This window comes from Anomaloglossus baeobatrachus, chromosome 1, assembly GCF_048569485.1.
Source record: "Anomaloglossus baeobatrachus isolate aAnoBae1 chromosome 1, aAnoBae1.hap1, whole genome shotgun sequence".
Taxonomy (NCBI): Eukaryota; Metazoa; Chordata; class Amphibia; order Anura; family Aromobatidae; genus Anomaloglossus; species Anomaloglossus baeobatrachus.
In genome coordinates, this window is record NC_134353.1 from 284,842,421 (window position 1) to 284,858,926 (window position 16,506).

General features: G+C 43.3%; 6 non-coding genes across 6 annotated transcripts; 3 read left to right on the forward strand and 3 right to left on the reverse strand.

Moving 5' to 3' along the window:
- Positions 1–7,824: 7,824 nt before the first annotated feature.
- On the reverse strand, positions 7,825–7,907 carry TRNAL-CAG (transfer RNA leucine (anticodon CAG)). The gene has a single exon. It is a non-coding gene; the product is annotated as a tRNA-Leu (tRNA).
- A 4,561-nt stretch (positions 7,908–12,468) lies between these two features.
- On the reverse strand, positions 12,469–12,551 carry TRNAL-CAG (transfer RNA leucine (anticodon CAG)). The gene has a single exon. It is a non-coding gene; the product is annotated as a tRNA-Leu (tRNA).
- A 916-nt stretch (positions 12,552–13,467) lies between these two features.
- On the forward strand, positions 13,468–13,540 carry TRNAF-GAA (transfer RNA phenylalanine (anticodon GAA)). Its single transcript has one exon. It is a non-coding gene; the product is annotated as a tRNA-Phe (tRNA).
- Positions 13,541–14,240: 700 nt separating this feature from the next.
- On the forward strand, positions 14,241–14,313 carry TRNAF-GAA (transfer RNA phenylalanine (anticodon GAA)). The gene has a single exon. It is a non-coding gene; the product is annotated as a tRNA-Phe (tRNA).
- A 476-nt stretch (positions 14,314–14,789) lies between these two features.
- On the reverse strand, positions 14,790–14,872 carry TRNAL-CAG (transfer RNA leucine (anticodon CAG)). The gene has a single exon. It is a non-coding gene; the product is annotated as a tRNA-Leu (tRNA).
- Positions 14,873–15,787: 915 nt separating this feature from the next.
- TRNAF-GAA (transfer RNA phenylalanine (anticodon GAA)) lies at positions 15,788–15,860 on the forward strand. The gene has a single exon. It is a non-coding gene; the product is annotated as a tRNA-Phe (tRNA).
- Positions 15,861–16,506: the final 646 nt, after the last annotated feature.

The window sequence follows — 16,506 nt, forward strand, 5'->3', positions numbered from 1 at the left end:
GAACAAGGATTGAAACAACTCGTGGGGACGGCAAGACTTGTACAGCAGACCCTTCTCCATCTCTCACCATAGTTTGCCAGTGCCCAGTCAGCGACATGTAACGTCCCTATCCATGCTTACTGGTCCAAGTATCGGTGGTGAAATGCACCTGTTCACACACAGAGTTTCTCAAGGAAGCGGTGATGTTGTGTGCGACATGCTGGTGTAGCGCAGGCACACCTTTCTTAGAGAAGTAGTGGCGACTGGGCATCTGGTACTGGGGCACAGTGACAGACATAAGGTCTCTAAAATCCTGTGTGTCCACCATGCGGAAAGGCAGCATTTCCGTAGCCAAGAGCTTACAGAGGGATAAAGTCAACCTCTTAGCTTTGTCATGGGTCGCAGGAAATGGCCTTTTATTTGTCCACATCTGAGGGACAGAGATCTGGCTGCTGTCTGTAGACGGTGTTGAGTAGGGTGTCCCTGGAAAAATGCAGGTTTGTGAGGAAAGTGTAGGCGGAGACATGATGTTGCCTTCATCTTGCCTTCAGATCTGTTCATCTTGTATCATTTTTAAAAAACACCGCAAGCAAGGGTTACTCCAAGCGGAGCCTCCCTTTTTTCCAAAAATTGTGCCCCACACACACCCACCCATTCAGTGGCAGCACTTGTGCCCTAGTTGCAAACAGGATGTTTTGATTTGCATCAAGCACATTCCAAATCCACAAGCATTTACTCTCCCCAGGATGACACAGGGGTAGTAAATTCCTTGTGGATCCATGACTTGTTCATTTTGATGAACATCAGTCTGTCCACATTGTCACTGGACAGACGCGTGCGCTTATCTGTCAGCACACACCCAGCAGCACTGAAGACACGTTCAGAGACAACGCTGGCAGCTGGACACGACAAAATCTTCAAGGCGTAACTGGAGAGCTCTGGACATTTTTCTAGATTTGAAGCCCAAAAGGAGCAAGGCTCCATTTGAAAAGTCATTGCATCGATGTTCATTTGGAGATACTCCTGTATCATCCTCTCCATCCGTTGACTATGTGTCAGACTTGTTGTCTCTGGTGGCCTTGCAAAGGAGGGTCTAAAAAAAATATTAAAAGATTCCATAAAATTGCTGTTACCAGCACCAGATCCGGTCCTACTGGTACGGGTAGACTGTTGAAGATGACGAGGCCGTCCCATGTTTGTCAAGTTACAACTGGAAGAATCACTCCCTTCACCTGCACGGTTGTTTGGTGGAAAAGCCGAGCTAAGATCGAGTAACAGCTTCTGCTGAGACTCCTGCATACGTGCGTCCCTTTCTATGGGTGGAATTATGTCACAAAATTTGGACTTGTACCGGGGATCTAATAGTGTGGCAAGCTAGTAGTCATCATCACTTCTAATTTTGACAATACGAGGGTCATGTTGGAGGTAGTGCAACAAGAAGGCACTCATGTGTCTTGCGCAGCCATGCGGACCAAGTCCACGCTGTGTTTGTGGCATAGAGGTGCTAACCGTTCTTTCTTCCTCTGACATCTCCCCCCAACCTCTTTCAACTGAAATTTGACCAAGCTCCCCCTCATCTGCTGAGTCTTCTATGTCCATGGACAGTTCGTCCTCCATATCTTCATGTCCTCCTGCACCTTCCTCAACATCTCGCCTGCTACCATGCGCCCTTGTTGATCCCTGTCCCCCATGGTCCAATGCCTGCCGCGTTGGTGATGATGAACGTCTGGACCTTGGTGATGTTGTTGTGTCTTGCGCATATGAATCCTCCTGTAGTTCCTCCCCTTCCTGTTGTCCCACCCCCTGACTCCGAATAGTGTTTAGCGTGTGCTCCAGCATGTAAATGACTGGAATCGTCATGATGATAATGGCATTGTCAGCGCTAAACATATTCGTCGCCATGTCGAAACTGTGCAGAAGGGTGCATAGGTCCTTGATCTGAGATCACTCCATCAGGGTGATCTGCCCCACCTCTGCATCTCGTTGGCCCAGGCTATACGTCATGACGTATTGCACCATGGCTCTGCGGTGCTGCCACAGTCGCTGTAACATGTGGAGAGTTGAATTCCAGCGTGTCGCCACATCGCATTTCAGGCGATGAACCGGCAGGCCGAAAGACTTCTGGAGCGATGCAAGTCGCTCAGCTGCGGCGCTTGAACGGCGGAAGTGAGCAGACAGTTTTCGTGCCCTGTTCAGAAGGCCATCTAGGCCGGGATAGTGTGTTAAAAATTGCTGGACGACAAGGTTCAACACGTGAGCCATACAAGGTACGTGTGTCACCTTGCCCAGGCGAAGGGCCGCACCCAGGTTTGCAGCATTGTCGCACACGGCCTTACCAGGCTGCAGGTTGAGTGGAGACAACCATTTATTAAACTCGGACCGCAGAGCTGACCACAACTCCTCAGCTGTGTGACTCCTATTCCCAAGACATGTCAAGCTAAAGACCGCCTGATGCCGTTGCGCTCTGCTGCCAGCATAGTAATGAGGGTTGCGTGATTCCTTCTGCGCAGTGAGAACGCTGGTGGCCTGACCAGGCAGGCTTGGGGCGGAGGTGGAGGACCCAGATGAGGTGGAGGATGCAGAAGCAGTGGCGGAACTTGGACAGACAGAGGATTGACACACAAGTCGTGGGGACGGCAAGACTTGTGCAGCCGACCCTTCACCATCTATCACCATAGTTACCCAGTGGCCAGTCAGCGACATGTGACGTCCCTGTCCATGCTTACTGGTCCAAGTATCGGTGGTGAAATGCACCCGTTCACACACAGAGTTTCTCAAGGAAGCGGTGATGTTGTGTGTGACATGCTGGTGTAGCGCGGGCACACCTTTCTTAGAGAAGTAGTGGCGACTAGGCATCTGGTACTGGGGCACAGCGACAGACATAAGGTCTCTAAAATCCTGTGTGTCCACTAGGCGGAAAGGCAGCATTTCGGTAGCCAACAGCTTACAGAGGGATAGAGTCAACCTCTTAGCTTTGTCATGGGTCGCAGGAAGTGGCCTTTTATTTGACCACATCTGAGGGACAGAGATCTGGCTGCTGTGTGTAGACGGTGTTGAGTAGGGTGTCCCTGGAAAAATGCAGGTTTGTGAGGAAAGTGCAGGCGGAGACATGATGTTGCCTTCATCCAACGTTGGTGCTATCGATGTTTGAGAGAGCTGTACACAATCACTTGTTTCCCCTTCCAAACCAACTGACGACCTACCAAGCAAACTGCCTGTTGCGATTACAGTGGTGGAAGTTGTGGGTGGAAAAACAGGTGTGACAGCTGTCCCCACAGTCCTAGAAGATGACGAGCGCGCGGATGCACTGGAAGGGGCAGGCGGTGGATGGTTGGCTCCGCTAGGCCGCATTGCAGCACGGTGAGCTTCCCACCAGGCCATATGATATTTATTCATGTGACGATTCATGGAAGAAGTTGTCAAACTGCTGAGGTTTTGACCTCTACTAAGATAACCATGCCAAATGTTACAGATCACATAATTAGGGCGATCTTTTTTTATGTCAAAAAAGCACCAGGCTAGGCAAGGCTTAGAGGCCATGCGACCTGTTGATCCACCCCGAATAATGCTCAGAGGCAGAGTGGTGGCTGAGGATGCAGTTGTAGACGTGCTACCAGTGCTCCGACTGTGTCCAGGAAGGCGCAAGGTTACTTCGACGTCGGTTGCATCCTCCTCCACCGCCTCTGTTGACCTCCTCGAGTGTCTGACTGTGGGTTGACAGTAGGTGGGATCTAGGACTTCATCATCAATTGTTGTGTTTGCACTCCCCTCCCCCTCAGACCGAGCCTCTTCTTGCCCTGACCGAATATTTAAGTTGTCATCCCAATCGGGTATCTGCGTCTCATCTTCATCAGTATGTTCCTCATTGTCTATAACCACAGTTGTTGGAAAGGCAGCATTTTGGTAGCCAACAGTTTGCAGATGATGAAAGTCAACCTCCAAGCCATGTCATGCCCTTCTAAAAGCATGTAAAACACAGCGAGGGGACTCCAACCACAGTCTCCCTCGTTTCCACTAACTGGGCCACACACACCCCACTTGACTGGCATCGGTTGAGCCCCCTTTTGAAAAAGAAAAAGATGCTTTGAATGAAGCACTCTCAAAAATACGCGTGCCTTTCCCGTCCCCTGGCTGACCCAGGGGAAGAAAAGTCCTCTGAGAGCCATGACTTGTTCATCTTGGTTCTTTTAGAGACACAGCGAGGGGACTCCAACCACAGTCTCCCTCGTTTCCACTAACTGGGCCACACACACCCCACTTGACTGGCATCGGTTGAGCCCCCTGTTGAAAAAGAAAAAGATGCTTTGCATGAAGCACTCTCAAAAATACGCGTGCCTTTCCCGTCCCCTGGCTGACCCAGGGGAAGAAAAGTCCTCTGAGAGCCATGACTTGTTCATCTTGGTTCTTTTAGAGACACAGCGAGGGGACTCCAACCACAGTCTCCCTCGTTTCCACTAACTGGGCCACACACACCCCACTTGACTGGCATCGGTTGAGCCCCCTTTTGAAAATGAAAAAGATGCTTTGCATGAAGCACTCTCAAAAATACGCGTGCCTTTCCCATCCCCTGGCTGACCCAGGGGAAGAAAAGTCCTCTGAGAGCCATGACTTGTTCATCTTGATTCTTTTAGAGACACAGCGAGGGGACTCCAACCACAGTCTCCCTCGTTTCCACTAACTGGGCCACACATACCCCACTTGACTGGCATCGGTTGAGCCCCCTTTTGAAAAAGAAAAAGATGCTTTGCATGAAGCACTCTCAAAAATACGCGTGCCTTTCCCGTCCCCTGGCTGACCCAGGGGAAGAAAAGTCCTCTGAGAGCCATGACTTGTTCATCTTGGTTCTTTTAGAGACACAGCGAGGGGACTCCAACCACAGTCTCCCTCGTTTCCACTAACTGGGCCACACACACCCCACTTGACTGGCATCGGTTGAGCCCCCTTTTGAAAAAGAAAAAGATGCTTTGCATGAAGCACTCTCAAAAATACGCGTGCCTTTCCCGTCCCCTGGCTGACCCAGGGGAAGAAAAGTCCTCTGAGAGCCATGACTTGTTCATCTTGGTTCTTTTAGAGACACAGCGAGGGGACTCCAACCACAGTCTCCCTCGTTTCCACTAACTGGGCCACACACACCCCACTTGACTGGCATCGGTTGAGCCCCCTTTTTAAAAATAAAAAAGATGCTTTGCATGAAGCACTCTCAAAAATACGCGTGCCTTTCCCGTCCCCTGGCTGACCCAGGGGAAGAAAAGTCCTCTGAGAGCCATGACTTGTTCATCTTGGTTCTTTTAGAGACACAGCGAGGGGACTCCAACCACAGTCTCCCTCGTTTCCACTAACTGGGCCACACACACCCCACTTGACTGGCATCGGTTGAGCCCCCTTTTGAAAATGAAAAAGATGCTTTGCATGAAGCACTCTCAAAAATACGCGTGCCTTTCCCGTCCCCTGGCTGACCCAGGGGAAGAAAAGTCCTCTGAGAGCCATGACTTGTTCATCTTGGTTCTTTTAGAGACACAGCGAGGGGACTCCAACCACAGTCTCCCTCGTTTCCACTAACTGGGCCACACACACCTCACTTGACTGGCATCGGTTGAGCCCCCTTTTGAAAATGAAAAAGATGCTTTGCATGAAGCACTCTCAAAAATACGCGTGCCTTTCCCGTCCCCTGGCTGACCCAGGGGAAGAAAAGTCCTCTGAGAGCCATGACTTGTTCATCTTGGTTCTTTTAGAGACACAGCGAGGGGACTCCAACCACAGTCTCCCTCGTTTCCACTAACTGGGCCACACACACCCCACTTGACTGGCATCGGTTGAGCCCCTTTTGAAAATGAAAAAGATGCTTTGCATGAAGCACTCTCAAAAATACGCGTGCCTTTCCCATCCCCTGGCTGACCCAGGGGAAGAAAAGTCCTCTGAGAGCCATGACTTGTTCATCTTGGTTCTTTTAGAGACACAGCGAGGGGACTCCAACCACAGTCTCCCTCGTTTCCACTAACTGGGCCACACACACCCCACTTGACTGGCATCGGTTGAGCCCCCTTTTGAAAAAGAAAAAGATGCTTTGCATGAAGCACTCTCAAAAATACGCGTGCCTTTCCCGTCCCCTGGCTGACCCAGGGGAAGAAAAGTCCTCTGAGAGCCATGACTTGTTCATCTTGGTTCTTTTAGAGACACAGCGAGGGGACTCCAACCACAGTCTCCCTCGTTTCCACTAACTGGGCCACACACACCCCACTTGACTGGCATCGGTTGAGCCCCCTTTTGAAAATGAAAAAGATGCTTTGCATGAAGCACTCTCAAAAATACGCGTGCCTTTCCCGTCCCCTGGCTGACCCAGGGGAAGAAAAGTCCTCTGAGAGCCATGTCCACATTGTCAGTGGACAGACACGTGTGCTTATCTGCCAGCAGACCCCCAGCAGCACTGAAGACAGGTTTCGAGAGAACGCTGGCTGCAGGACACGACAAGATCCCCAAGACGTACGTGGCGAGCTCAGGCAATTTATCAAGATTGGAAGCCTAAAATGAGCAGGGCTCAAGTTGCACAATAATGGAATCGATGTTTCCTTGCATATACTCATATATCTGTGTGTCCTCCTCTTTTTCCTTGTCCAGCTCTTTTGTTTTCACATGAGTATATGTCCTTGTCACTTTCCCATGTGTTGTGAGTTGTTTGTCACCTTTTGGACACCTTTGAGGGTGTTTTCTAGGTGTTTTTCTGTGTTTGTGATTGCCTGCCATTGTTTCCTATGCAGTTCGAGTTCGGTTCGTCGAACGTTCGACGAGCCGAACTCGAATGGGAGCTCCGTTCGGCGAACCGACCTCGAGCCGAACCGGGACCGGTTCGCTCATCTCTAATCTTGAGGTTTATTTTATGAGATTTTTCACCTCCCTCTTCTTACTGATAGTGCAGCAGAGAACAACATGATTGTGACAGACAGGATTGAGGATCCAGAGGGTTCTCATTGGCTTTGTCCTTGGACTAATCTGGTTTGTGGAAATGTCTGAATTGTGACAGAGGGACATAGTGAAAATGAAAAAAAAAAAACATGATTGTAATGTAACAGAAACCTGTCAGAAGTGGGATTCGAACCCACGCCTCAAGTAGAGACTGCGACCTGAACGCAGCGCCTCGGACCGCTCGACCATCCTGACAAGCACAACTGTGGAAAATTCACACTTTCTAAAAACAAACACATTTTTTGTTTGGCCCCAAAAAAAGGCAAATTTTGAACTGAAAATTTATTAACGCCTTTGAGTTTGCCTTGCAATGCTGTAGCTTTAACTTTGTAGGTTGCTGAAATAGCTCAGTTGGGAGAGCGTTAGACTGAAGATCTAAAGGTCCCTGGTCCGATCCCGGGTTTCAACACGCTGTTTTTAAGTATGAGTGATTTGAGATAAAGTTCTTTCTCCATATGCATTTAGCAAGATTTTCATTCTTTGTGAAGTGCAGATATACCTGAAAAAAACAGTTTTAAGTATCTCTTTTCAGAACAGTCACTAATGCGAGAAGAAAATGAAAGTAGTTATACTGAAAAATTAAGTTGAAGTCGAAGTAGTATGGAGGAAATCGGAGAAAAAATCTGAGAAATATCAACATAAAGTGCTAAGGATCTTTAAGATTTTGTGTATCTTGAGGTTTATTTTATGAGATTTTCCACCTCCCTCTTCTTACTGATAGTGCAGCAGAGAACAACATGATTGTGACAGACAGGATTGAGGATCCAGAGGGTTCTCATTGGCTTTGTCCTTGGACTAATCTGGTTTGTGGAAATGTCTGAATTGTGACAGAGGGACATAGTGAAAATGAAAAAAAAAAAACATGATTGTAATGTAACAGAAACCTGTCAGAAGTGGGATTCGAACCCACGCCTCAAGTAGAGACTGCGACCTGAACGCAGCGCCTTGGACCGCTCGGCCATCCTGACAAGCACAACTGTGGAAAATTCACACTTTCTAAAAACAAACACATTTTTTGTTTGGCCCCAAAAAAATGCAAATTTTGAACTGAAAATGTATTAACGCCTTTGAGTTTGCCTTGCAATGCTGTAGCTTTAACTTTGTAGGTTGCTGAAATAGCTCAGTTGGGAGAGTGTTAGACTGAAGATCTAAAGGTCCCTGGTCCGATCCCGGGTTTCAGCACGCTGTTTTTAAGTATGAGTGATTTGAGATAAAGTTCTTTCTCCATATGCATTTAGCAAGATTTTCATTCTTTGTGAAGTGCAGATATACCTGAAAAAAACAGTTTTAAGTATCTCTTTTCAGAACAGTCACTAATGCGAGAAGAAAATGAAAGTAGTTATACTGAAAAATTAAGTTGAAGTCGAAGTAGTATGGAGGAAATCAGAAAAAAAATCTGAGAAATATCAACATAAAGTGCTAAGGATCTTTAAGATTTTGTGTATCTTGAGGTTTATTTTATGAGATTTTCCACCTCCCTCTTCTTACTGATAGTGCAGCAGAGAACAACATGATTGTGACAGACAGGATTGAGGATCCAGAGGGTTCTCATTGGCTTTGTCCTTGGACTAATCTGTTTTGTGGAAATGTCTGAATTGTGACAGAGGGACATAGTGAAAATGAAAATAAAAACAACATGATTGTAATGTAACAGAAACCTGTCAGAAGTGGGATTCGAACCCACGCCTCAAGTAGAGACTGCGACCTGAACGCAGCACCTTGGACCGCTCGGCCATCCTGACAAAAACAACTGTGGAAAATTCACACTTTCTAAAAACAAACACATTTTTTGTTTGGGCCCAAAAAAAGGCAAATTTTGAACTGAAAATTTATTAACGCCTTTGAGTTTGCCTTGCAATGCTGTAGCTTTAACTTTGTAGGTTGCTGAAATAGCTCAGTTGGGAGAGCGTTAGACTGAAGATCTAAAGTTCCCTGGTCCGATCCCGGGTTTCAGCACGCTGTTTTTAAGTATGAGTGATTTGAGATAAAGTTCTTTCTCCATATGCATTTAGCAAGATTTTCATTCTTTGTGAAGTGCAGATATACCTGAAAAAAACAATTTTAAGTATCTCTTTTCAGAACAGTCACTAATGCGAGAAGAAAATGAAAGTAGTTATACTGAAAAATTAAGTTGAAGTCGAAGTAGTATGGAGGAAATCAGAAAAAAAATCTGAGAAATATCAACATAAAGTGCTAAGGATCTTTAAGATTTTGTGTATCTTGAGGTTTATTTTATGAGATTTTCCACCTCCCTCTTCTTACTGATAGTGCAGCAGAGAACAACATGATTGTGACAGACAGGATTGAGGATCCAGAGGGTTCTCATTGGCTTTGTCCTTGGACTAATCTGGTTTGTGGAAATGTCTGAATTGTGACAGAGGGACATAGTGAAAATGAAAAAAAAAAAAACATGATTGTAATGTAACAGAAACCTGTCAGAAGTGGGATTCGAACCCACGCCTCAAGTAGAGACTGCGACCTGAACGCAGCGCCTTGGACCGCTCAGCCATCCTGACAAGCACAACTGTGGAAAATTCACACTTTCTAAAAACAAACACATTTTTTGTTTGGCCCCAAAAAAAGGCAAATTTTGAACTGAAAATGTATTAACGCCTTTGAGTTTGCCTTGCAATGCTGTAGCTTTAACTTTGTAGGTTACTGAAATAGCTCAGTTGGGAGAGCGTTAGACTGAAGATCTAAAGGTCCCTGGTCCGATCCCGGGTTTCAGCACGCTGTTTTTAAGTATGAGTGATTTGAAATAAAGTTCTTTCTCCATATGCATTTAGCAAGATTTTCATTCTTTGTGAAGTGCAGATATACCTGAAAAAAACAGTTTTAAATATCTCTTTTCAGAACAGTCACTAATGCGAGAAGAAAATGAAAGTAGTTATACTGAAAAATTAAGTTGAAGTCGAAGTAGTATGGAGGAAATCGGAGAAAAAATCTGAGAAATATCAACATAAAGTGCTAAGGATCTTTAAGATTTTGTGTATCTTGAGGTTTATTTTATGAGATTTTCCACCTCCCTCTTTTTACTGATAGTGCAGCAGAGAACAACATGATTGTGACAGACAGGATTGAGGATCCAGAGGGTTCTCATTGGCTTTGTCCTTGGACTAATCTGGTTTGTGGAAATGTCTGAATTGTGACAGAGGGACATAGTGAAAATGAAAAAAAAATAAAACATGATTGTAATGTAACAGAAACCTGTCAGAAGTGGGATTCGAACCCACGCCTCAAGTAGAGACTGCGACCTGAACGCAGCACCTTGGACCGCTCGGCCATCCTGACAAGCACAACTGTGGAAAATTCACACTTTCTAAAAACAAACACATTTTTTGTTTGGGCCCAAAAAAAGGCAAATTTTGAACTGAAAATTTATTAACGCCTTTGAGTTTGCCTTGCAATGCTGTAGCTTTAACTTTGTAGGTTGCTGAAATAGCTCAGTTGGGAGAGCGTTAGACTGAAGATCTAAAGTTCCCTGGTCCGATCCCGGGTTTCAGCACGCTGTTTTTAAGTATGAGTGATTTGAGATAAAGTTCTTTCTCCATATGCATTTAGCAAGATTTTCATTCTTTGTGAAGTGCAGATATACCTGAAAAAAACAGTTTTAAGTATCTCTTTTCAGAACAGTCACTAATGCGAGAAGAAAATGAAAGTAGTGATACTGAAAAATTAAGTTGAAGTCGAAGTAGTATGGAGGAAATCGGAGAAAAAAATCTGAGAAATATCAACATAAAGTGCTAAGGATCTTTAAGATTTTGTGTATCTTGAGGTTTATTTTATGAGATTTTCCACCTCCCTCTTCTTACTGATAGTGCAGCAGAGAACAACATGATTGTGACAGACAGGATTGAGGATCCAGAGGGTTCTCATTGGCTTTGTCCTTGGACTAATCTGGTTTGTGGAAATGTCTGAATTGTGACAGAGGGACATAGTGAAAATGAAAAAAAAAAAACCATGATTGTAATGTAACAGAAACCTGTCAGAAGTGGGATTCGAACCCACGCCTCAAGTAGAGACTGCGACCTGAACGCAGCGCCTTGGACCGCTCAGCCATCCTGACAAGCACAACTGTGGAAAATTCACACTTTCTAAAAACAAACACATTTTTTGTTTGGCCCCAAAAAAAGGCAAATTTTGAACTGAAAATGTATTAACGCCTTTGAGTTTGCCTTGCAATGCTGTAGCTTTAACTTTGTAGGTTACTGAAATAGCTCAGTTGGGAGAGCGTTAGACTGAAGATCTAAAGGTCCCTGGTCCGATCCCGGGTTTCAGCACGCTGTTTTTAAGTATGAGTGATTTGAGATAAAGTTCTTTCTCCATATGCATTTAGCAAGATTTTCATTCTTTGTGAAGTGCAGATATACCTGAAAAAAACAGTTTTAAGTATCTCTTTTCAGAACAGTCACTAATGCGAGAAGAAAATGAAAGTAGTTATACTGAAAAATTAAGTTGAAGTCGAAGTAGTATGGAGGAAATCAGAAAAAAAATCTGAGAAATATCAACATAAAGTGCTAAGGATCTTTAAGATTTTGTGTATCTTGAGGTTTATTTTATGAGATTTTTCACCTCCCTCTTCTTACTGATAGTGCAGCAGAGAACAACATGATTGTGACAGACAGGATTGAGGATCCAGAGGGTTCTCATTGGCTTTGTCCTTGGACTAATCTGGTTTGTGGAAATGTCTGAATTGTTACAGAGGGACAAAGTGAAAATGAAAAAAAAAACCATGATTGTAATGTAACAGAAACCTGTCAAAAGTGGGATTCGAACCCACGCCTCAAGTGGAGACTGCGACCTGAACGCAGCGCCTTGGACCGCTCGGCCATCCTGACAAGCACAACTGTGGAAAATTCACACTTTCTAAAAACAAACACATTTTTTGTTTGGCCCCAAAAAAAGGCAAATTTTGAACTGAAAATGTATTAACGCCTTTGAGTTTGCCTTGCAATGCTGTAGCTTTAACTTTGTAGGTTGCTGAAATAGCTCAGTTGGGAGAGCGTTAGACTGAAGATCTAAAGGTCCCTGGTCAGATCCCGCGTTTCAGCACGCTGTTTTTAAGTATGAGTGATTTGAGATAAAGTTCTTTCTCCATATGCATTTAGTAAGATTTTCATTCTTTGTGAAGTGCAGATATACCTGAAAAAAACAGTTTTACGTATCTCTTTTCAGAACAGTCACTAATGCGAGAAGAAAATGAAAGTAGTTATACTGAAAAATTAAGTTGAAGTCGAAGTAGTATGGAGGAAATCAGAAAAAAAATCTGAGAAATATCAACATAAAGTGCTAAGGATCTTTAAGATTTTGTGTATCTTGAGGTTTATTTTATGAGATTTTTCACCTCCCTCTTCTTACTGATAGTGCAGCAGAGAACAACATGATTGTGACAGACAGGATTGAGGATCCAGAGGGTTCTCATTGGCTTTGTCCTTGGACTAATCTAGATTGTGTAAATGTCTGAATTGTGACAGAGGGACATAGTGAAAATGAAAAAAAAAACAACATAATTGTAATGTAACAGAAACATGTCAGAAGTGGGATTCGAACCCACGCCTCAAGTAGAGACTGCGACCTGAACGCAGCGCCTTGGACCGCTCGGCCATCCTGACAAGCACAACTGTGGAAAATTCACACTTTCTAAAAACAAACACATTTTTTGTTTGGCCCCAAAAAAATGCAAATTTTGAACTGAAAATGTATTAACGCCTTTGAGTTTGCCTTGCAATGCTGTAGCTTTAACTTTGTAGGTTGCTGAAATAGCTCAGTTGGGAGAGCGTTAGACTGAAGATCTAAAGGTTCCTGGTCCGATCCCGGGTTTCAGCATGCTGTTTTTAAGTATGAGTGATTTGAGATAAAGTTCTGTCTCCATATGCATTTAGCAAGATTTTCATTCTTTGTGAAGTGCAGATATACCTGAAAAAAACAGTTTTAAATATCTCTTTTCAGAACAGTCACTAATGCGAGAAGAAAATGAAAGTAGTTATGCTGAAAAATTAAGTTGAAGTCGAAGTAGTATGGAGGAAATCGGAGAAAAAATCTGAGAAATATCAACATAAAGTGCTAAGGATCTTTAAGATTTTGTATATCTTGAGGTTTATTTTATGAGATTTTCCACCTCCCTCTTCTTACTGATAGTGCAGCAGAGAACAACATGATTGTGACAGACAGGATTGAGGATCCAGAGGGTTCTCATTGGCTTTGTCCTTGGACTAATCTGGTTTGTGGAAATGTCTGAATTGTGACAGAGGGACATAGTGAAAATGAAAAAAAAACAAAACATGATTGTAATGTAACAGAAACCTGTCAGAAGTGGGATTCGAACCCACGCCTCAAGTAGAGACTGCAACCTGAACGCAGCGCCTTGGACCGCTCTGCCATCCTGACAAGCACAACTGTGGGAAATTCACACTTTCTAAAAACAAACACATTTTTTGTTTGGCCCCAAAAAAAGGCAAATTTTGAACTGAAAATTTATTAACGCCTTTGAGTTTGCCTTGCAATGCTGTAGCTTTAACTTTGTAGGTTGCTGAAATAGCTCAGTTGGGAGAGCGTTAGACTGAAGATCTAAAGGTCCCTGGTCCGATCCCGGGTTTCAGCATGCTGTTTTTAAGTATGAGTGATTTGAGATAAAGTTCTTTCTCCATATGCATTTAGCAAGATTTTCATTCTTTGTGAAGTGCAGATATACCTGAAAAAAACAGTTTTAAGTATCTCTTTTCAGAACAGTAACTAATGCGAGAAGAAAATGAAAGTAGTTATACTGAAAAATTAAGTTGAAGTCGAAGTAGTATGGAGGAAATCAGAAAAAAAATCTGAGAAATATCAACATAAAGTGCTAAGGATCTTAAAGATTTTGTGTATCTTGAGGTTTATTTTATGAGATTTTTCACCTCCCTCTTCTTACTGATAGTGCAGCAGAGAACAACATGATTGTGACAGACAGGATTGAGGATCCAGAGGGTTCTCATTGGCTTTGTCCTTGGACTAATCTGGTTTGTGGAAATGTCTGAATTGTGACAGAGGGACATAGTGAAAATGAAAAAAAAAAAACATGATTGTAATGTAACAGAAACCTGTCAGAAGTGGGATTCGAACCCACGCCTCAAGTAGAAACTGCGACCTGAACGAAGCGCCTTGGACCGCTCGGCCATACTGACAAGAAGAACTGTGGAAAATTCACACTTTCTAAAAACAAACACATTTTTTGTTTGGCCCCAAAAATATGCAAATTTTGAACTGAAAATGTATTAACGCCTTTGAGTTTGCCTTGCAATGCTGTAGCTTTAACTTTGTAGGTTGCTGAAATAGCTCAGTTGGGAGAGCGTTAGACTGAAGATCTAAAGGTCCCTGGTCCGATCCCGGGTTTCAGCACGCTGTTTTTAAGTATGAGTGATTTGAGATAAAGTTCTTTCTCCATATGCATTTAGCAAGATTTTCATTCTTTGTGAAGTGCAGATATACCTGAAAAAAACAATTTTAAGTATCTCTTTTCAGAACAGTCACTAATGCGAGAAAAAAATGAAAGTAGTTATACTGAAAAATTAAGTTGAAGTCGAAGTAGTATGGAGGAAATCGGAGAAAAAATCTGAGAAATATCAACATAAAGTGCTAAGGATCTTTAAGATTTTGTGTATCTTGAGGTTTATTTTATGAGATTTTCCACCTCCCTCTTCTTACTGATAGTGCAGCAGAGAACAACATGATTGTGACAGACAGGATTGAGGATCCAGAGGGTTCTCATTGGCTTTGTCCTTGGACTAATTTGGTTTGTGGAAATGTCTGAATTGTGACAGAGGGACATAGTGAAAATGAAAAAAAAAAAACATGATTGTAATGTAACAGAAACCTGTCAGAAGTGGGATTTGAACCCACGCCTCAAGTAGAGACTGCGACCTGAACGCAGCGCCTTGGACCGCTCGGCCATCCTGACAAGCACAACTGTGGAAAATTCACACTTTCTAAAAACAAACACATTTTTTGTTTGGCCCCAAAAAAAGGCAAATTTTGAACTGAAAATTTATTAACGCCTTTGAGTTTGCCTTGCAATGCTGTAGCTTTAACTTTGTAGGTTGCTGAAATAGCTCAGTTGGGAGAGCGTTAGACTGAAGATCTAAAGGCACCTGGTCCGATCCCGGGTTTCAGCACGCTGTTTTTAAGTATGAGTGATTTGAGATAAAGTTCTTTCTCCTTATGCATTTAGCAAGATTTTCATTCTTTGTGAAGTGCAGATATACCTGAAAAAAACAGTTTTAAGTATCTCTTTTCAGAACAGTCACTAATGCGAGAAGAAAATGAAAGTAGTTATACTGAAAAATTAAGTTGAAGTCGAAGTAGTATGGAGGAAATCAGAAAAAAAATCTGAGAAATATCAACATAAAGTGCTAAGGATCTTTAAGATTTTGTGTATCTTGAGGTTTATTTTATGAGATTTTTCACCTCCCTCTTCTTACTGATAGTGCAGCAGAGAACAACATGATTGTGACAGACAGGATTGAGGATCCAGAGGGTTCTCATTGGCTTTGTCCTTGGACTAATCTGGTTTGTGGAAATGTCTGAATTGTGACAGAGGGACATAGTGAAAATGAAAAAAAAAAAAACATGATTGTAATGTAACAGAAACCTGTCAGAAGTGGGATTCGAAACCACGCCTCAAGTAGAGACTGCGACCTGAACGCAGCGCCTTGGACCGCTCGGCCATCCTGACAAGCACAACTGTGGAAAATTCACACTTTCTAAAAACAAACACATTTTTTGTTTGGCCCCAAAAAAATGCAAATTTTGAACTGAAAACGTATTAACGCCTTTGAGTTTGCCTTGCAATGCTGTAGCTTTAACTTTGAAGGTTGCTGAAATAGCTCAGTTGGGAGAGCGTTAGACTGAAGATCTAAAGGTCCCTGGTCCGATCCCGGGTTTCAGCACGCTGTTTTTAAGTATGAGTGATTTGAGATAAAGTTCTTTCTCCATATGCATTTAGCAAGATTTTCATTCTTTGTGAAGTGCAGATATACCTGAAAAAAACAGTTTTACGTATCTCTTTTCAGAACAGTCACTAATGCGAGAAGAAAATGAAAGTAGTTATACTGAAAAATTAAGTTGAAGTCGAAGTAGTATGGAGGAAATCAGAAAAAAAATCTGAGAAATATCAACATAAAGTGCTAAGGATCTTTAAGATTTTGTGTATCTTGAGGTTTATTTTATGAGATTTTTCACCTCCCTCTTCTTACTGATAGTGCAGCAGAGAACAACATGATTGTGACAGACAGGATTGAGGATCCAGAGGGTTCTCATTGGCTTTGTCCTTGGACTAATCTGGTTTGTGGAAATGTCTGAATTGTTACAGAGGGACATAGTGAAAATGAAAAAAAAAAACATGATTGTAATGTAACAGAAACCTGTCAAAAGTGGGATTCGAACCCACGCCTCAAGTGGAGACTGCGACCTGAACGCAGCGCCTTGGACCGCTCGGCCATCCTGACAAGCACAACTGTGGAAAATTCACACTTTCTAAAAACAAACACATTTTTTGTTTGGCCCCAAAAAAAGGCAAATTTTGAACTGAAAATG